This window comes from Schistocerca serialis, chromosome 3 (assembly GCF_023864345.2).
Source record: "Schistocerca serialis cubense isolate TAMUIC-IGC-003099 chromosome 3, iqSchSeri2.2, whole genome shotgun sequence".
NCBI classification, from domain to species: domain Eukaryota; kingdom Metazoa; phylum Arthropoda; class Insecta; order Orthoptera; family Acrididae; genus Schistocerca; species Schistocerca serialis.
Window position 1 is genome coordinate 389432343 of NC_064640.1, and position 23076 is coordinate 389455418.

Genomic DNA, 23076 nt, shown 5'->3' on the forward strand with positions numbered 1-23076 from the left:
AGCCAGTTGTGTTGATACGCGTCGTCTCGATCCGCGCGTTCGGAGCTGTCTTGTCTAGCACCTCAGAGTTGACTAGGTTGTCGTGCCAGTTGACAAAGTCCCTGGTTTGCATTTCTTGGTCTGCTTTGTTTGCGACGACGCCGGTCGTTTCCACGGCTCGGTTGGTCATCATTCTCTTCTTCTGTGTGGAGCTCCTGAGGGCGGGCGGCCGCCTAAGCATGTGGCAGCGTCGGTGTAGTTCCTACATCCGCCCAGCTCGAAAGATCATTTTCATTGTGAGTGTCTTCTTTAATTATACTCAGTGCTGGTTCCCATGCCTTGCTAAGATTGTAACGACAGTCTCGGTTGATGAGTTCGTCCCTGGTGCGAATTTCGATGGCCTCTCTGACAACGCTGTCGCAGTATTTAGAAGTCTGGGCCAAGATCTTGGTTCACTCGTAATCCAACTCGTGTTTTTCAGACAAACAGTTCTCTGCGACCGCCGACTTGCTAGGATACTTCAGTCGTATGTGCCTTTGATGTTCGTGGCAACGATCTTCGATGGTGCGCACTGTCTGTCCAATGTAAGTCTTCCCTCACTGGCAGGGAGTATGGTATACGCCGGCCTTCCGCAAGCCGAGATCATCTTTCACACTTTCCCGTAACGCTAGTGTTTTATTGGGCGGACAAAAGACAGTTTTACCTTGGTGTTTCTTTAATATGCTTCAAATTTTCCCCGACAGTGCGTCAGTGTACGGAATAAATGCAGTGCCTACTTCTTCCTCCGTGACCTCTTCCATCTTCAAAGGTTGTACTGTACTGGTAGGGCGGAGAGCGCGTCTAATCCGCAATTCCGAGTACCCGTTCTTTCGGAATAAGGTTCTGAGGTGTTCCAGCTGATGGGACAGACCCTCTGCGTCTGAGATGCTGCGCGCCTTGTGTACCAGTGTTTTTAGAACCCCATTTCTCTGAGAAGGGTGGTGACAGCTCTCTGCAATCTATTACGTATTAGTGTGCTTTTTCTTCCTGAACACACCATGACCCAACGTGTCATCAACTCTTCTCCTGACCATGACGTCCACAAAAGGGAATCTTCCTTCTACTTCGGTCTCCATTGTGAATTGGATGTTGGGATGTATGGAGTTCAGATGTATAAGTAAGTTCAGGAGCTTGTTCCTACCATGGGACCAGATGACGAATGTGTCATCCATGTAGCGGAAAAAAAACAAGAAGATTTCCATGTGTATGACGCCAAGGCTTCCTCCTCAAAGTACTCCATATACACTACTGGCCATTAAAATTTCTACACCAAGAAGAAATCCAGATGATAAACGGGTATTCATTGGACAAATATATTATACTAGAACTGACATGTGATTACAATTTCACGTAATTTGGGTGCATAGATCCTGAGAAATCACTACCCAGAACAACCACCTCTGGCCGCAATAACGGCCTTGATACGCCTGGGCATTGAGTCAAACAGAGCTTGGATGGCGTGTACAGGTACAGCTGCCCATGCAGCTTCAACACGATACCACAGTTCATCAAGAGTAGTGACTGGCGTATTGTGACGAGCCAGTTGCTCGGCAACCATTGACCAGACGTTTTCAATTTGTGAGAGATCTGGAGAACGTGCTGGCCGGAGCAGCAGTCGAACATTTTCTGTATCCAGAAAGGCCCGTACAGGACCTGAAACATGTGGTCGTGCATTATCCTGCTGAAATGTAGGGTTTCGCAGGGATCGAATGAAGGGTAGAGCCACGAGTCGTAACACATCTGAAATGTAACGTCCACTGTTCAAAGTATCGTCAATGCGAACAAGAGGTGACCGAGACGAGTAACCAATGGTACCCCATACCATCACGCCGGGTGATACGCCAGTATGGCGATGACGAATACACGCTTCCAATGTGCGTTCACCGCGATGTCGCAAACACGGATGCGACCATCATGATGCTGTAAACAGAACCTGGATTCATCCGAAAAAATGACGTTTTGCCATTCGTGCACCCAGGTTCGTCGTTGAGTACACCATCGCAGGCGCTCCTGTCTGTGATGCAGCGTCAAGGGTAACCACAGCCATGGTCTCCGAGCTGATAGCCCATGCTGTTGCAAACGTTCTCGAACTGTTCGTTCAGATGGTTGTTGTCTTGCAAACGTCCCCATCTCTTGACTCATGGATCAACACGTGGTTGCACGATACGTTACAGCTATTTTTATGATGGTAAGATGCCTGTCATTGATACGAGGCCGTTGGGACCCAGCACGCCGGCCGGAGTGGCCGTGCCGTTCTAGGCGCTACAGTCTGGAGCCGAGCGACAGCTACGGTTGCAGGTTCGAATCCTGCCTCGGGCATGGGTGTGTGTGTGATATCCTTAGGTTAGTTAGGTTTAATTAGTGCTAAGTTCTAGGTGACTGATGACCTCAGAAGTTAAGTCGCATAGTGCTCAGAGCCATTTGAACCATTTTTGATCCAGCACGACGTTCCGTATTACCCTCCTGAACCCACCGATTCCATATTATGCTAACAGTCATTGGATCTCGACCAACGCGAGCAGCAATGTCGCGATACGATAAACCGCAATCGCGATAGGCTACCATCCGACCTTTATCAAAGTCGGAAGCGTGATGGTACGCATTTCTCCTCCTTACACGAGGCATCACAACAACGTTTCACCAGGCAACGCCGGTCAACTGCTGTTTGTGAATGAGAAATTGGTTGGAAACTTTCCTCATGTCAGCACGTTGTAGGTGTCGCCACCGGCACCAACCTTGTGTGAATGCTCTGAAAAGATAATCATTTGCATACCACAGCATCTTCTTCTTGTCGGTCAAATTTCGCGTCTGTAGCACGTCATCTTCGTGGTGTAGCTATTTTAATGGTCAGTAGTGTACAAATTCGCGACCACAAGTGAGAGTGGGCTGCCCATTGCGACTTCATCCGTTTGTTCATAGTATTCTCCATTAAACAGAAAATACGTGGAGGTCCGGTCATGCTCCGACGAGAACTAAACCTACGAAATAGAACATTACCAGCAGGGAGAGGACAGCCAATCGGTAACTGAGAGAGTGCCCTGAGATTATTGTCTTACCGGTTGACAAAGGCAATGCTACTGTTGTTCTTTCCCATAAGGATGACATTGAGTAGATGCAGCGTCTGTTAGATGACGACGCCTACAGGAAGATCAACGCTGACTCCACAAAGAAGATGGAGAACAAGTCAAGGGCTCTTCTCAAGCACGCAGATTTACAAGAGGGGGTCGCCAAGAAATTGTCACCTAAAGGACCTGCACCGCCAAGCCTTTATGGAGTCCACAAAGAGAGGGTGCCGTTACGCCCGATTGTGAGCAGTATCATGGCACCTACATACCTACTGGCAAAATACCTCGCGGAAATACTAAGCCCTTATGCAGGTGAATGCCCTCATCACAACCGTAATTCTGTGGATTTTGTAAAACGTCTCGACAGATTCACGCTGCAAGACTGAAATATCCTGGTGAGCTTTGACGTTGTTTCGTTATTCACCAGGGTGCCTCTGCGAGAGTCAGTCGAACTTATTGGGCAGAAATTTGACGAGAAGACCACCGACCTTTTCAAGCATGTCCTGACCTCCACGTATTTTCTGTTTAATGGAGAATACTATGAACAAACGGAAAGAGTCACAATGGGCAGCCCACTCTCACCTGTGGTCGCGAATTTGTATATGGAGTACTTTGAGGAGGAAGCATTGGCGTCATCCACATGGAAACCTACTTGTTTTTTTTGTTTTTTTTCGTAACGTGGATGACACGATCGTCATCTAGCCCCCATGGCAGGGACAAGCTCCTGAACTTCCTTACACATCTGTACTCCATACATCCCAACATCCGATTCACAATGAAGACCGAAGCAGAAGGAAGATTACCTTTCCAGGAATCATGGTCAAGAGAAGAGCTGATGGCACGTTGAGTCACAGTGTGTACAGGAAGAAAACGCACTCTGATCTGTATTTGCATGCAGGCAGCTGTCACCACCCTTCTCAGAGAAATGGGGCTCTAAAAACACTGGTACACAGGTCGCGCAGCATCTCAGACGCAGAGAGTCTGTCCCAGGAGCTGGAACATCTCAGAACCTTATTCCGAAAGAACAGGTACTCGGAATTGCAGATTAGACGCGCTCTCCGCCCCACCACTACAGCACAACCTTTGGAGACGGAAGAGGTCACGGAGGAAGAAGTAGTCACTGCATTTATTCCGTACACTGGCGTACTACTGGAGAAAATCGGACGCATGTTAAAGAAACACCGAGTTAAAAATGTATTTTGCCAGCCCAATAAAACACGAGCGTTATTCGGAAGTACGAAAGATGATTTCGGCTTGCTTTTGCCTTCCCTTGGACGGTTTTTCCTCCCTCCTATGCCCCCTACGTTTCCAGTTAACCCCTATCACATCTCTGCGCTTCCTCCTGGCTTGCTTTCCCTCTCCCACTCTGCCCATCTCCTACCCCTTGGTTCGCCACCCGAATCCATTTTTTCATCCCGCCCTCTCCAGACCCCCTATCCCACTTCCCCCTCCTTTCCCTTCTCTTCCCTCCTCTGAGGCCTCCCCTCCCTCGACAGGTCCCTGCTGGCAGTTTTAATCTTTGTCATGTGTGCTCCATCTAGAGCAGTGTTTTTTTTTTCAAGTTCTGTCATTCTGGTGTGGACTTTTTATACTGTGGCCTACTTTTATCTTGTGTTTGGGCCTCCGATGTATTTTATGAGCTTCGCACATCGCCCAATGCGTTTTTGTCTCGATGTGGACCTTTTTCTAACTGTGTCACTATGGACATCTCCATGTCAGCATATTTTAACCCCAATTGTCTCCCCCTTTATTATGTTCTTATGTTCTCCTTTTTATATGTTCCATTTCATCTTTTTTAATAACTGTAATGTCTTTTGGCCGAAGAACGGAGGATTGCGCCTATGGGACAGGGGAATGAAATCACAATAAAGAAAAAAAAGGCGCTGTTGGACAGTGGGTCGCACTGTCAGTCCATTCCCCCATCTCTAACTTCAGCATACAGCTCCAGTACAATTCCACGAAACAATTCAAAATGCCTTAAATTAGTTTCCTAATAATTTTAAACAAATCTTTAAATAAACATGTTCTCATACACTATTATAATATAAATTCATAATACAAAATGTTTTGTTTTGATTTGGTGTGTTTATAAACACAGCCAATGTTTACATCGTACCACGACAGTGATTCATCAATGCTTTTGTTTTGGTCACAGCTACATAGAGCTGGGGCATTGCCAGTCGCACTCTTGAAGAGCTCTGTGCTTGCTTGTACCATTTGTTATTACCAACCCAGGTCCGTTATGAGTCACGCTATTAGCCGGCGTCACCTGCTATGCTCTGTATATCTTATGCACGGAGGCTCAGAATTGCGATTCACAGATACATCGAGAGAATATTTTAGAATTTTGCTTTGAACATAATGCACAAACACTCATTTATCAAATCTTGCTTCATTCCACATTATGAGGTATCATTCCTTCTATAAATGAGTGAGTGTCACTGCTATATGTATATGAGTGCTACAAAAAGTACTAGTGGAACTCTATTCATGTAATGACAGTGTTTTTGACTGTGTATTTTCATATATGAACATTTTGTGACTCTGTACTATGTACGGGCTAATTATTCTTAGCTACACATTTATTCTACCGTCCTTTCATATTTAAAACCAGTGTGTGTCGTTACTCTGTGTAATAAATATTACGTGGCCTTCTGTTTAGACCTTATTTAGTATGTTTATACCTTTTATGAGATTTCCATGTCAATGTAGTATCTTATGTCAACAACGTACCTACTCCCTTGTACTTCATAAAATAGTGGGCGGAAACCACTTCGCCCACACATACTACTTAATGGTCGACTTACACGTCGCCTTTTGCCTTTCCTCTCTCACTCTTAATCAACGATTGGCCAACTTACCTTTCATCTAGTAACAATACTTCATCTTTTCTCTCTATATACGTAATGAGCCGACTCTTCTGTAGCCTAAACTATAATTCTCTATTTACCTCTTTTATCTTGGCATCAATATTTGGCCGACTTTTCTGTTGTCTAATAACCATATCTCTCCATTTACTATAAACTTCTTTGGCAGGACTATACCTAGCCTATCAAATGGTTCAAATGGCTCTGACCACTATGCGACTTAAATTCTGAGGTCATCAGTCGCCTAGAACTTAGAACTAATTAAACGTAACTACCCTAAGGACATCACACACATCCATGCCCGAGGCAGGATTCGAACCTGCGACCGTAGCTCTCGCTCGGTTCCAGACTGTAGCGCCTAGAACCGCACAGCAACTCAGCCGGCACCTAGCCTATCAACGCATCATAATTCATTACAGCAGAAACCACTTCACCGTTTCAATTCATACTAAAGAGTAACGATATGTCTATTTTGACACAACCTGTACATCATCTCAAGACAACATTTAATTATTTCCATTATTTTTGCCACCGGAAATGCTTCTACTGTGCGTTGTCACATTCACTTATCTTGTTTAGCGTCGTCCACTTCTTCTGCTGCCTTCATCTTATTTTTATGTGTCATTTCATTTGTATTATGTTTAATAGCCCTTGTCTTGCTTTTCTATTCTTAAAGTATTTTTAAACAAAAGTTTTGTTTATCGTTGTTGTAAGTATAAAAAAAATTGTTCCACTACATAATTTATAACATGTTTTCGTTATGTGCATTAATATGGTACTGGTGTCTTGTTGTAACTATATACTGTGTTCTCATGTTGGTGTATCTGCAATCCTATACTTTCTCCATTGTTGCCTGTCCACATATATGGCGTCAAATCTGTTTTGCACCCATGCCATGCAGATTTTTATTCTGCAGGGTTACTTTGCTTTTGCCATAGCTTGTTTCTTTGTTGTCGCATTCGGTGTAACTAAATTTTCTCATCAAAACCTTGATAGTGAAGAATGTTAAAGAAGACAGGTAAAAGTTCTGAATGAAAGAAGGGGAAGAACTAACTGCAGGAAAAAAAAATGATGTGTGCTGTCAGTTAACTCGGGCACCTGGTAATCGTCAGTTACCTGGCAATACAAAGAACGTTATTGCCCCCTGATGTTAGCATTCACAGTATTTGTTCAAGTCACTGATCGCATTTCATGTAATAATCGTTGTGGCGATATTTACATCGTATAATGAGACACTTCATTCACAACTTCCTCAAATTCAACCACGTAATCTACTGCCATATGCTGTTTTTTAGAACTGAACTGATAGCTTTGTCTCTCATAGACAAAAGCAGGATAAATTTGAGCATTTTTTGCTAGTGGCCTCTGACAAGCTGGCTGTCAAGTCTATGATTTTTACTATCTTGACGCCACTGTACTTTAGTGCGGCACCTTCTAGTTCCTTACTCATATCAATTTGTGGTATAATGGCTTTTTCACCATCAGACCTTCTGTCCACAAATACTTCACCTCTTGCTCTGTTTTGTGTGCTACAAACCAGTCTTGATTAAAAAATACTTGAACAAATACTTTATATCTTTTACGTGTTTTACTGACCCCTGTCCCTCCCATGATTTTGCTTCTCCTTCTAACCTACTGGCCACGAAGTCGATTTTTTGTTGTTCGGTCATATTTTCTGGAATGATGCCCTCAAACTGCTTAATGAAGGCTACTGGGCGTATAGTTCCCTTACTAGAGAAATGATGGAGTTTAGATGCATTAATGTGATTTTTTTACGTCACTTACGTGAATAATACTTTTCTTTCTTTCAGGTTCACAATAAATTTCGACTTTTTGTTCAACGTTATTTTCTATTTTGTATTGCGTCTCAGGACGTGCTTTTTGCTCTATTTCTCTCAATTTACCCTGAATCGGACTTGTGTTGCCTTTACAAGAGGATTCTGCATGTGAAGTATTACGACTAAGTATTTCCTCGTCATGTTTGTTATCATTACTTGCTTCACTAACATTGCTGTGTTCTTGTCTTACATTACTCATTTCATTAAGTGTTGTTTCTATTATCCCAGTTTGATCCTGCAGATTGTTATTTAACGTTGCGATTTCATGGTCGACCTTTTGATTTATTTCTGACTTACAAATGTGTAATTTTTTACCCCATTCCTGTGTTTCATAATCTATTTTCTTCCTGCATCCCTCAGTTTTAGCTTCAAGATTTGAATCATTTTGCTCCAAAGCATCTAACTTCGCGATAATCTGAGCTATTCCTACACTGACTTCTTTTAATTCCGTATCTATTTCTTCCATTTTATTATGCCCAGTATCTATTTTCTCTTGTATTTTTCTTAATTCGTTCTCTATTTTATTTTGTGTTTTTCGTGATTCCTCTTTTTGTTCTTGCTGAATTAATTTTAACAGAGACCTCAGATCCTGATCATCATTCTGAGTTGGTAAACTATCAGCTGATGCTGTAACATGACTTAATGTATGTAATTCAACTATTGGCTCATTCGTAATGTCAATGTCAGAGTCATTTTCTCTGACCTCGTCATTCAAATCCGTTTCGTCTAGGTACTGCAAATCCTGGGTTTACATTATCATTGTTTGCCACTAAATCAACGTTTCCACTGCCCTCATTATTGGTTAACTCTACATTTTCAGTGAAATCATTCTTGGCTACTTGAGAATTCTCAATACGATTATTTTGATTATTGAATTTGGTATTTTGGGTTCATCAATAAAGTTTCAATTGACATTTTCACCTTGGTTATTTGTGACTACATTCGACATATCGCTAAACCCATATCTGACTTCACCACCGTTTATTTCTGTCTGTCCCATCAGTTCGTCACTACTACTGTGAGACTGAACTCCTCTACTTCTCAGAGCAAATCTTATTTCTTTTTCTCCACATATGCTAATACTAATGTTCCAGTTTCAAATCGTAGACTGCTATACGCAAGCGCAACACTTACACTACTTTTCTTCCTCGACATAATGCTGATTCTCGTAGCTGGCTGCAACTCCGCCGTCGTGGTACGCTGAAACTGTCAACTTCCAATGCGCCGTGTAGTGTTAACTGCACCGGCAGCTACTTGCCCCCACCTACCTGTTGTCTGTGACTGCCTTATACTGCCCTGCACGCTGCGTCGTCTCGCAGCATGAAGAATCTTTGAAGTGATGATTAATAACGTAATCCCATGGACCAGGCACACAACGTTAATCTTTATTCTCGTAGCACTTTCGCACTTCCCATTCATCAGTTACCGGTAATACTTTCATTGTAGTAGGAAAATTTGATTTCGTGGCATCAGCTGTTATGGTTGAGCTAAAGTTCGAAACCAGTTCAAACACAGTTTAAAGACTATTTGTCACAGTTCTTCTGCAGTTCTCTGGTCATCTACAGTTCACACGAATCACAGTCCTTACACAATTCGCTGGTTGCTTACAGTTCACATTTCTCGCAAATAAAACCTAGCGTCATAATTCCCAAGCACTTCGACTTCAAAGATTATCCCCACCAGGGATGCCATGTACGGCAAGTTGAAAAACAGAATGTGTGAGAGAGTGATATATGTGCCTATGATAAACCTCTCCCCTCAAAAATATTTATCACCTTCATATCTCCTATGTGTTACCACAGATGACGTGACACTGATCTCATTTTTACTAAGATTGCAATATACCATACAGTATAAATATCTATGGAGTTAGCATATCCTACTGCGCATGTTCTCAACACCAAACTCGGCTTCTATGGAGTGAGCATAGCCTACTGCGCATGTTCTCAACATCAAACTGGGCTAGTCAGGTGGTAATGTGATGTCGGTGCTTGTCTGCGATTTGTGTTAACAGTGAAACTTTAATATTACAAGTATTCACCTGTTTTACATACTTTTCTACACACTTTGGTAGTAATAACAGCCATGGTGTAGTATTGTTGGTGCTACGGATGTAAGAGAAGCACGTGAAAGGAGGACCAGTTACTTTTCATAGGTACGCACAACAAATCTCTAACATATTAATGTGAGGGCCTTCATACGTTTAAAAATATCGAGACGCTGTATTATAATGTGTTTTAGAGCAAATTTCTGCGACTTTTTTTTGCCCATGTGCTTACGAGAGAAATGCTAGATTCGGCGCCCATACAATGTGACTGTAACGTAATTAATTGGAACAAAGATTCGACAATATGAATAAGTGCAACAGGAAACCTAAAAAGGTCACTTCTTTTCCCATACCTGAAAAAAAACGTAAGGAAAGTGGATCTGAGTTATGATACTGTGGCGAAAAACCACAATACCCTTGCTCTTCACAGATTTAAAACTATTTCAGTTCACAGGTGTAAAATTGTTAAGATGTCTACAAAACGCATATACAAAGTTTCAGAATACTTCTGAAGATGATCTATCTGTTCAAGCGAAGTAATAACACTAAAAATACGCTAAGACCGGTATTACACTATGATATTTCTTTGTAAAAATTGATATGTCAAAGAAATTTGATGATGTAATAGGGAACTTTGTCAAATCTCGCCTTTCGTCAAACAAATATGATCAAATCTAGGGCCTCACTGTAGATTTGATCAGAAAAGTCGCTTGTCTTCTGTTCACTGCAATGTCAAATGTTACCACTTGGAGCGCTAGCATCGCTGCAGCGTTCTGTTACCAGTAGTGTGTTTTTAAACATGGCTGCAAGGTTTAATTCGTGTGTGCTGACAACTACAAAATTAAGAGAAATGTTTGAAGCTGATAAGGCGCTTTACAACGTGGGCCACGCTGAGTACAAAAATAGATTAAGAAGACTGGAGATCTACAAAAAAAATTGCGGAGGTTATTAGCTGTGAGATACAGCCGGATGCATGGTTGACGACATAAAAAAGAAAATTATGTATATTTTCTGAGCTCTCCAGGCTTCTTAATCTATTTTTGTACTCTGGGCGCCTCACATTGTAAAGTGCTTCATCAGCTTTAGACATTTCTATTAATTTTGTAGTTGTGGGACACAAAATGTAATTATTATTTTGATCTACAATAAAAATAGTTCTTAAGAGGACATTGTATGTCCTATGCCCCCAAAGTTAAATTATCGAATATTGTGACCCCATTATCTTGGAAACTTTAGAGAGACACCAACTCACTATTTTCTGTAATTATTGAATGCACGTATCTTGATACACTGAACTAGAATTATTACTAAAATTGTATTGAGTGGCATGTTATCTTTTTTTTTCAAACACCCGATTTTTTAACGAATTTTGTAAATAAATGAACATAAAGACAAAACAACTCAGGATAGCTTAATTATTCTAGTTCCATATGTGTTGAATGTCACACTTGGCATACTGTAAAAATTTCATGTCTCCACCATCAGTACTTTTTTAAAAAATGGATCATTTATTGCAAAAAATGTAGTTCAGAGATATTGAGGTTTAAAACTTTTTTATTACAAATTCTTATACAGACTTACATTTCTGCATCTTTTATGCACTAGAATTGCCGTGGCCCATTGTCTGTGTCTTCTTCAGTGTCATAACAGCCCAGTGCTTGCCTTCTCCTTTTCTTTCTGGCTTCTTTTGTCATTTGCTGAGCAGCTAACTCTGCTTCACGTACACGAAGCTCATCCAGTTCCCACAGTCCTTTAGCTGTGTTCTGTCCAAATCTTACCCCTAACTTCTCCAGAACCTTAAGTCTCTCATAGTTCCCACCATTAAAAGTTTTTACAGCATCAGACACTGTTAAATTTAGAGTCATAAGGCCAACAAATGCGGTTTTAGGCACACAGTAACACACAACATTATTGAAGGACTCATTCACATTCTGGGTCTTCCCATGTAAACACTTCTTTAGTATCTCAGGATTTGTCAAAACTCAGTAAATAGGTTTGATTGCCTCCATTACTGCCAAAGGAAGAGAATGTTTGTGTGTAAATTCATGCAGGGTACCAAAAAATTCAGCTTGCCTATATTTACACCAGATGTTTGGTGGAGGTGGACACAAAGCATGATATGGCTTTTCACCAGTTGATATTTGATGAAAGAAAGTGCTCCACACAGCTCTTTTCATCTTTTCTAAATTGTCACAGTTACCTCTAATGGCCTTCCCATAATACTCCTGTAATTCATCAGTTTGTCCATTAGTCTTCCAGCACATTTTTTTGTCTTTCCATCAGACAGTTTTGTGTAACCCAGTTTGGTTTTTAGGTTACGCAGACATGTTCCCATCCTTTTCTTGACATGTTCTACACACTCAAGTTTTTGTATAGGAACATCATATGGCTTACTGTTTTGTACTGCAATGAAAGCCTTCCTCTCTCCATCACCTAAGTAATTCATATACCTGACACGTCTCTCCTTCTGTGAATGCTAGAAAATGTTAACTGCTCCTTTTACCTCCATTCATCCACTTGTGCCATCATAATTTTTTACATGCTGCTGCTTATGAAGTAATCTGTTCTTCTGGTTCACTGTACAACCTTGGCAGTACTTACTGAGAACTTCAAAATGCAAAACTTTTCCACTGTCAATACTTGTTGTAGATGTAAAACCATTTTTAGAACTAAACTCACGCTTTTGCCAGGATCCAGCCACAGCAAAGCTGATGTCTGTGTCACCCTCATTTTGTTCAGCAGCTTCTGATGTAACAGCAACCACTGAATCTCCAGCCACAGCATTTACAGAGTCCCCAACTGCTGTTACATATTTCGCATACCTAGAAGGTGTTTACACTTCTGACATTTAACAATTAATTTAGACTCAACACCTATTCTAGCTCTAATATCCTCATAATGTTTAACTTCATCACCACAAAGACTGCACGAGACAGTTTCAGAAAGAACTTGTGCAAGGATTTGCAGATCAGTAAGGACATTGTCCATAATATCATTACTTTTAGGCCTACCACTGTCACCTGTTTCTAAAGTTACTTTCCTTTTCGTTGCACTAGGGGTGTGGTCACTTCAGAAACATTATTGTGGTTCCCTTCACTACTAGCACACAAGTTTTCAAGGACTTCAGAACAAAATGCATGTCTCACATATCTGTTACCCGCAAATTTGCATTTCTTGAAGTTACTTTTACGCTTAGTCGTTTTATTTGCGTATAAAAAGCAATAGAAGTTAGCTTACTACAAAAATAGCCGATAATCAGACTACTTTCAGTGAAAACTAGTATCAGAAACAAAGGACTGATTTGTTTATGTGTAATGCCAATTTCTAAGACGTAGCAGCAGGCACAAAACAAAGCAATCCACAGCCTTATAGACTGTGTAGTTCCCAAGATATGACTGCTCAAGAACTGTGGCAGTATATGTGTAGCCGCAAAATTTGACAGTCACCCATCAGCATTCAAAATATTATTTAAAGGTCTCGCAATTGTCTGATTTTAATGTATTATATACCAAAATGTCCAGGAAAGTCCAAAGTACATTATGGAGTAGAAAACAGAAAATGTCAAATTTCAACGAATTTCATGTAGAATGTCCCCTTACTGCACACAAAGTGTATTGAACATTTATTTACTGTCAGATATTGGACCTTTAGTACTTTATAAATTGCTTCACATGTTTCAAGTATTATTATAGTTAATGTGCGCCGTGGTATTAGAGTGCTGCACTGTAAGCTAGAGTAACTCTCTCTTGTGGCAAGAAATCGGCGTGTTACTGTGAGCCTGTCTTCTGCAGATATAGCAGTTCTTAAGTGAGTATTGTGCTTTGTGATACGACGAGACACTTCACTGAGCAAATACTGAAATGTATGCTCATCCATTCTTAGGTAATTTATGTATGACTTGACGTCGTCTACTAGAAGCTCACGTAACAAATTTTGTTGGATGCTTTTATCGTCTCATCGTAAAACCCACGGCTTCACCATGGTATGTTTCTTTTTTTTTCCCCACTTCTCTTCACATGCGCACACAGTCCAATTGTGGTACATGCAACTACTGCGCGTAATAACAAGTTGTTGTTTCCAGCCATCTTGAACTTTGACGAAAAATATTAATACAGTGTAATACCCCTTTTTAGCACCACGTCAAATATCTTTGTCAAACAAATTTGACGAATATTTGATCATATCTTTGATCAAATCGTTGTCGAAGAAATATGGTAGTGTAATCACAGTCTAATATATACAGTCGCGACACTCTCGCTGAGGTTTGTTATACACCGCGACAACAGCGCTCCAAGCGGTGGAGAAGCTACGCTGCTGAATACGGTATTTAGTAAATGTGAACAGTATAGTTTATATTCATTTTTAAGACGGTTTTTACGAAAGGCAGCGTATGTAGCGCAATCATTTGCAGTAATAATAGGAAGAAGACACCACATTTGTCATTCTTCAGGTTTCCTAAGGACCCTGAGAGGTATGAAACATCACATTAGAGCGCTCTTCATTTACGATTTTTTTCTAAACTGTATTGAATTACTGAATTTGCTTTTCTTTTTTAGAAGCAAGAAATGGTTAATAAACAGTAGAAGACAGGACCTGCTGCAAAATGATGTCCTTTATTTGCACAATAACGTGAAGTTTTGTGCGCTACATTTCGAGTCAGACCAGTTCATGAGCGCGGAAAAGAAGACGTTGGTGTGGAATGCAGTTCCTACGTTATTTGACGTGCCGAATAAGCCACAACTAGTGACGATGATGAGAAAATTGCCATACAAACGTGAGTGTGTTACTGCAAAAACAATAAAACTGTCTCCTGACACAGAAGAAACAGCTACCACAAGTGGTACTACACGAGAGACACATATAAAATCACTAACAACGGAATCTGCAACACAGACATCATTTGAAGATGAAATGCTTAGATTACGTGAAATTATTCGCGTGTTGGAAAATCGTGTGAAATGTAAAAACGTGCAAATCATTAGACTTCGTACAAAATTACTACGTGACAAGGAAAGTGCCCATCGTAAGAATAAACTGCAACCACAACGTCACAGGACACAAGTACAAAAGGACAAGCTCATTTTAAAAAGTATTGGTTCCAAGTACTCGAAAAAAGATGCTCTCGATTTATTAATAAGCCAAATCAGTATACCATTGAATGGAAAACGTGGTGCGAGATGGAAAGATGAAACTAAATTATTTGCACTTAATTTGTCGTATTATAGTACTCAGGCATACAGTTTTTTATCACACTGTTTTAACCTTCCATCAGTACTTACCTTACAAAGGTATGTGGAAGATATACAATTAAATTGTGGAATAAATAATAACATATTTCATCTTTTAAAGCAGAAAGTGCAGCAGTTACCAGAAACTGATATAATTGTTAATTTGTTTATGGACGAGATATATGACAGCTTTAGGTATCGTGTTATTGGATTTGAAGACATGGGTTTCATACATACATCTGTGGTTGCCAATACTGCATTAGTTGTAATGATTAACGGCATCTTCTCAAATTTTAAACAGCCATTAGTATATTATTTCTCCCAAGGACCAGTAGGAGCCACCCATCTGACACGCACATTTTTTGAAGTTGTCAAAAACTCACAGAGATTGGTTTGGTTGTAAACACATGTGTGACTGACCAAGGCTAGAATTTTGTGGAGTGGAGGCACAGACTGGGTATCACACCAGTTAATCCATGCTTAGTACACGAAGGTAGTAAGATCTACTTTTTTATGATACTCACACTTGATAAAAACATACGTAATAATTTATTCAGATATAACATTATCCACACAACAGATGAAGGAGGGATTGGCACTGCTTCATGGAAGGACATTTGTCAGTTGTACTGAAGTGATTGTGAAAGAAAGTACAAGTTGGCCCCCAAGCTCACTAAAAGAGCTGTCCAACTGCCAGCATTTTCAAAAATGAAGGTAAGCACTGCAGTTCGTGTGTTGAGTCATACAGTAGCAGCAGGCATTGAGACACTTGTTACTTGTGGCACCATATCATCATCTGCTACTACTACTGCAGATTTTTGCCAAAAAGTAAACGATATTTTGGACGTATTTAATGCATATAGTATTAAAGGGCCTGTATCCTTAAGGAACTGCGTTACAAGTGCCTCAAGACATTTGGAAATATTAAAGACACTGAAGCCATGGATACAGTCGGAAATTTGTAGATGTTGATGGGAAAGATTTTTCATCTAGGATTAAGTGTGTTAAAGGACTTCTAGGTAACATAAGCGCTTTGAACATGTTTCTTGATGATGTTTTGGATGGAACCAAGTTATATTTGTTAACACGCAAAATTAATCAAGATCCAATGGAAAACTTTTTCTCAGTGATAAGGCATAAAGGTGGTATTTGTAGCAACCCATCACCACGACAGTTTTGTGCTGCATTCAATCATTGTGCTTTAAGCAAATTAATGAACACACACAGTGTAGCTACCTCCAGTTGTGAGGGGATCAAGTGGGGTCAGACAATAGTGGATATGAAAGCAGCGCCCAAATTACTTGTTTCACCACTGTTGGACATCAGCGACACGAGTTCAGTGATCAGACTACCAAATGTGAAAGTCGAAACAGACCTCGGAGAGGCAAACAGCATGAGATACGTGTTTGGTTATGTATTAAAGAAACTGCTTACAATTCATGACTGTTATAAATGTAGGACAGTACTTGTAGATGGCAGCCAAGACTTAGACGCAAATGACAAAGTTTATTGTCATTTTAAAAGTTACGAAGGCAACTTTAGAAACCTATTTACTTGTACAGAAGATGTCAAAGAATTTTTAACTCATTGTGAGACTAAGATGACTTCTACTTTTGATGAATATGCTCACATAAGTAATTGTGGTGCTTTCTTTGTGAACATGTTGATGGACGTTCCCAATTTTCCACCTGGGTCCTGTGCTGAAACCAAGTTGCTGTTAATAAGACTGTTTGTGAAAGTGAGGCTCTTTTACATTATTAAATTCAGGAATCAAGACTTAGTCTGTAGGAGCAAGAGAAGAAATAAAAAAATGATGAAGCTGGCTCATTTGGGTTGCTAAAGTGTTAGGACTGACTGATTCATTTAATTTTATTTTCGTTAAATATATCAATGGGATATAATAAAGTTTTAAAACAGTCATGCTTTTTCTTGAGATAACCTGATACCACAAAGAATAAGATGGAAATTGTATTTTTGTAAGCAGGCTTTCTGTAAAGCAGAACGTAATGAAAAGTGATGTGTCGCTTCATTTTTTACATAAGGAAGAGCATCTATATACTTCATATGTGGGATACACAGTGTATATTCTCTTACTTTCAGTGGAATAAGTGCGATTGTATGCTACTTCTTAATTATTTCTTCAAGAATATGTTGCACCTTATGTCACTTCATTCAATAGTTCGTGCTCTGTTTACTTATATTTCACGATCATATATGTCTCTCGCTGAATTATACTAATTATTTTGTAAATTACGAACAAAATGAATTAAAAACAAACATTATTTTTACGTCGCATCTGCCGTCAGAGGAGGGCGAGCTTTCTGGCCGCAAGGGGCGCTAGTGTCACTTGAACTGTCAAATGGTAACAACTTTCACAGCAGTAAGTGTCGCGACTGTATATATTAGACCGTGGTGTAATACTGGCCTACGGTGGATGTCCTGGAGCCTATTGGTAGCGGCCATCTCCCTGTCCTCCTCACCGTTTCAGACGGTCGTCGCCCTCACCCCGACCCTCGCACTGATCCTCCCCCTAAGTATGTCCACGACTATTCCCGAGCCGACTGGGATGCCTACCGGGATACCCTTTCCACCCAGGTCGATAGCCACCCTCTCACCTACCACCACCCTGACGATGTCACCCATGCCGCCTCCTTTCTCCAGCAGACCTTGTCTGAGGCCGTGGAGGCCCACGTTCCTACTGTCGCCATCCACCCCCACCGTCCTACCTTACCCCCACAGGCCGTTCTCCTCCTCCGTGAATCCCGTCGTCTCTACCGTGCCTTCATTCGCACGCGTGACCCGGACACACTACGACGCCACCGGCAACTCCAGCGACACGTTCGTAATTTGCTCGCGGCTAAGAAACGCCGGGACTGGCGACAGACATGCACCCGTTTAAATGCAAACCTACCCATCAACTCGTCCAAGTTCTGGTCGGCCTTCTGTCGCCTTACCGGAACTAAACCCTCCCCCTACTATCCTCTTCTCCACGATGATCACCCCTTCCCTGACACCCTTAGTAAGGCTAATCACTTTGCCTCCTACCTCTCCGATGTTTTCTCCATCCCCGACGATCCCCAGTTCGATTACTCCCTCTTCCCGGATATCCGCGATCGAACTGACACCTCTGTCCCTCCCCTCGCTCCTGGTTTCCAGTACTTGGACAACATTACACACACGGAACTCAATGCCCCTATCACTACACAGGATCTCATTGATACACTCCGCACAAAACGCAACACCGCTCCTGGTCACGATCGTGCCACCTACCGTCACCTTCGTGAAGCTCCTGTCTCTTTCCTCTCCACCCTGGCCAGGCTCTACAATGTAGTCCTGTCCACCGGTTACTACCCCGACCTGTGGAAAACCTCCCGTATCCTCATGTTCCTTAAACCTGGCAAACCGCCGTCCGCCGTCTCCTCCTACCGTCCCATCAGCCTTACCTCGGTCTTCAGCAAGGTCCTGGAATCTATCCTCACCTGCCGCATCCACCAGCATCTCCGCCAGCACCGCCTCCTTCCCGTCACCCAGTGTGGCTTTCGGCCATCCTTCTCTTCCGACGATCTTCTCCTTCACCTCACTCATCTCCTTTCCGAACAGCTTAATTCCCGTCGCTCCGCAATCTTCCTCTCCCTTGACCTCGAACGCGCTTATGACCGCGTCTGGCATTCCGGTCTCCTCTTCAAGCTCCAAACCTTTGCCCTTCCCATTAACTACGTCCGTCTGATCGGTTCCTTTCTCTCCCGCCGTCCTTCCTATGTCACCATCCATAACACAGATTCCTACACCTTTTTCCCCTCCGCCGGTGTGCCCCAAGGCTCCGTCCTCTGCCCCCTTCTGTACCTTTTGTACACGGCGGACATGCCACCGCCGTCGCCCCCCGTCCACCTCCTCCAGTTTGCCGATGACACCGCCTTCCTCGCCCTTGCCCCCACCCTGCAACGCTCCCAACGCCTTCTCCAATCCCATCTTGACCGGTTCACCGCTTGGTGCAACCAGTGGTTGCTCAAGGTCAATCGCTCCAAAACCCAGGCGATCATTGTAGGCAAAACCACCCCTTCCTTCCGCCTCCTTGATTTCTATCTCACCGTCTATGGCTGTCCTATCGCCCTCACTCCCACCCTTAAGTACCTTGGCGTCACACTCGACTGTCACCTCTCCTGGACTCCCCATCTCCAGACGATCCAAGCCAAGGCACGTTCCCGACTCCGTCTCCTCAAGCTCCTTTCCGGCCGTACGTGGGGTCTGGACCCCTCCACCATCCTCCACACCTATAAATCCCTCATCCGCCCTATCCTTTGTTATGCCCATCCTGCATGGATCTCCGCTCCCCCTACCTTTTATAAATCCCTCCAAATCCTTGAACGCCATGCTCTCCGCCTCGCCTATCGCATCCGTCTCCCCTCCCCCACGCAGATCCTGTATGATCTCATCCCCTTCCCCCACCTCCTCCTTTTCCTTGAAAGGATACGGATCCTGTACACCTCCCGTAAACTTGATCCTCCTCACCCGCTCGTGTCCCCGATCCTCTCCCACCCCCGCCCGCTGCCGCGCCTGTATTCCCATGTCCCACCCGGTCTCCATCTCTCCACCCTCCTTACCCTCTCCCAAGATGGCTTCCGCCAGCTCCCCCTCCCTGATGATGTCCTCCTCCCCTGCATCTACCCCTCCTATCAACTTTGATCTTCCCCCCCTCCTCCTATGTCCTTTCCTTCAGGCACCCTCCCTCCCCCCCTTTCCCTTCCCTTCTCTTTCCTTTCCCCCCTCCCTTCCCCCTCTTCCTCCGGGCTTCCCTCCCCCTTCCTCCCTCCCCCTCTCTCCTTTGCCCATGGCATCTCTGCTCTCCCCTCTCCCATTTCCCCTTCCTCCTCCTTCACCTCCTCTCTTGGCAGGTCCCCGGACTCGTACACGCTGAGTGGACATTCGCGTGCCGGAGATCATCGCCATCAGTGTCTCGTGAGTGCCGTCGTGTTTCGTGTTCAGTGTTCCCGTCATACTCCATCGTTCACCTGTGCCTTCGCCATCTTCAGTGTTAGTGCGTCGTGACAACAGTTTGTAGTGAATTATCGTCGAGTGTGAACGGCTCCGTGTTTGTCTTTATGTGTCTACTGTTTTATTACCCACCGTTGTGTCACATTTGTGTATTCTTTCTGTTCTTTCTTTATCTCCTCTACGGCTGAAGAGCGGCGTACCATGCTGCTGACAGCCTGCCTGTTTGTACGGGTTTGAAAATAACAATAAAGGAAAAAAAAAATACTGGCCTAAGCGCTATGCGGACTAACATGCTCCGTCCCAACACGCGACTTGAGCAGCAGGAGATATTGTGGACAGATTTCTCGTTCAGCGCATTCGAACGCTCACTAGTTATTTATACTCCATGCTGTACACGCGAGCTGCCTATTTGCTTCCACCACCTGAGTGGAATGCTTAAGTTTTAATAAGTGTTCACCAACCTGCAGTCTTCTACAGTTGTTGTCCGCTGCACAGAAAACAGCGCGTAGGTCGTTAATCCATCATCTTGAGGCTGTAAGAAAATCTTTGCAAGGAATTGTTGTTTTAGAAATGATTAAATTTGGAATCAGTTTGTTCATGCGGGATGCCACTCGCTTTTTATTGGCAGAACACGAGAAACTGCACGATTGCATTCCTGTTTTTTTAGAGTCACAAATGATTTCTATTCTTCAACAAGTTAATGAACTGCATATTTCCGTAACTAGTGTCACACTGTTCTCGACTATATGTCCAAATAACCACACATTGCTAATAAATTCCTAACTAACACCGTCCACGACAGACAACATGTCTACATTGCTAATAAAGTCTTAACTAACACCGACCACGACAAACAACATGTCTGTCCTCCGACACTGCCGAACCAACTCTGATCTTACAGCCGAACCACTTCGCCCGCCACCCAAGTTAGGCTCGATCCGAAGTTCGCCAAATTGCTTCGTCTGCCTTTTCGTTTTGCAGTTGTTTATTATTCTGCTGGTTACTAATACTTGTGAAATAATGGAATGATGGCACGCTACTAAGAGATGCTTTAATTTGAAATTCAAGTAAATAAGATGTTTAATTTTTCAAATTTTAATAATAGAAGATTACCATTTTGGTGCGCAACTTCCGAACGCAGCAGCCAATGGCGGAGAAGGACCTCAATTTAGGCGGTCTTTCAGACGATACCCGTACCGACGAACCATCTGTCATCGGTACCTCACACCACATTACGTCATCTTGCCACAGATGCCTTCTCAGCTGTTCTACAAAGAGCTTCTTGTAGCCGAATATGATGGTTGCAAAGGCAGGAATATTACAGACATTTACTAACCAAATAGGTTTTTCGACACTTCCTTTGACTTTCTGAAAACACATTTTAATGTTCTAAAATGTTTATTCTAGAAATTTTTTTCTTAAATTGGCCAATTCTCAGATTTGCACTTTTTATGGAGACGAAACTGGTGTTTAGCGAAAGGTGAAAAAAGAACAGAGTTTTCTGACGTAGCGTGGAAGTAACAATATTTCTTGACAGCGTATCATAAATACGTTCACATTCAGATGTGGTACTTATTTGTCGTAATGAGGACGAAATTAAATTAACCCTGTTCTAACACTTGTACTTATTCAGTTGATTGCTAAGGTTGGCAGGGACCTCAGACAGAACACAAACGCCACGACAACTTCCGACCTCTATCGACTTAGTGGCGATCAGAATAGGGGGCGAAACTACGAAGAGAACTTTTACAAACTATGGTTGAAATCAGTAGGCCTATTTGCCGGCAAAAGTTGGTAACGCTCGTGCAGTAGCTGGCCATTGCCAATCTGAAATTTAACATTGTTACAATATGCTTAATTTAATATTATATTCAATTAATAATATGTACCACATTTGAAAATGAACATTCCTATTCTGCCCTTTCACGTAATTTTCCGTGTTTTCGCGGTTCACTTTAGGCGAATGGCGGGATGAGTCCTCGGAATAGCCACGCCCATTCCTTCCCCTCCAATACTAAAAAAAAACGAGAAATGCTCCTTTTGTAATCACCTTAGCTGTCGACGAGACATAAAACACTAAATGTGCTTCCTTACACCCACCATAGCGACGATCGACGGGCCTACGAAGTGAGAATCGTGCGTGTCTTAGCACTGAACAAGATGGAAATTCTTTTCCACCTACTTTTCTCTCCGTGCTGTCTCCCCGCCCAGTAATTCGCTATTGTTTGAAACTATACCTCTTGTTAGAAAGAAGTGGGTTGCAGATATGTATGCACAATTGTTCACTGCCATCTCTCGAGTGCTACAGTATTCGAATATTGTATTAAGCTGGGGCCCGTATCAGTTAGGACACATAGAAGAGATCAGGCGCTTCTCGTGGTTTCCATATTGGGGAAGGCTGCGACATTAATCGATCGGAACTGACATAGACTCGGGCAATGTTACAGAACTGCATATCACCACAATCAAGATTTTGGGAAAGGGGGGGGGGGGAGGCAATATCATACTGTAGCCACACGGTTATGTACTGTATCTTCTTTCACTTTCATAGACAACTGCTAAATAACATCGAAAGCTAACTCCAAGATAAATAAATAAATGTCGGGTGACTAGGGCCTCCCGTCGGATAGACCGTTCGCTTGGTGTAAGTCTTTCGATTTGACGCCACTTCGGCGACTTGCGCGTCGATGGGGATGAAATGATGATGATTAGATCAACACAACACCCAGTCCCTGAGCGGAGAAAAATCTCCGACCCAGCCGGCAATCGAACCCGGGCCTTTAGGATTGACATTCTGTCGCGCTGACTTACATTTTGTTCGTCGTTGATCGCTGTGTTTGGTCGTTGTGGACGTCACCTGACATCCGTTCGTTTGTTGGTCCTTCCACTCAATTTTTTTTTGTTACAGAGGCCAACCAGCTCTCTGACTGAACACGCTGAGCTACCGTGCTGGCGATGTAAGTTATCTTCGCTGCACTTTTAATGTTTCTGGTGTTTCTATTTCCAAGCTTTGGGCGTTTA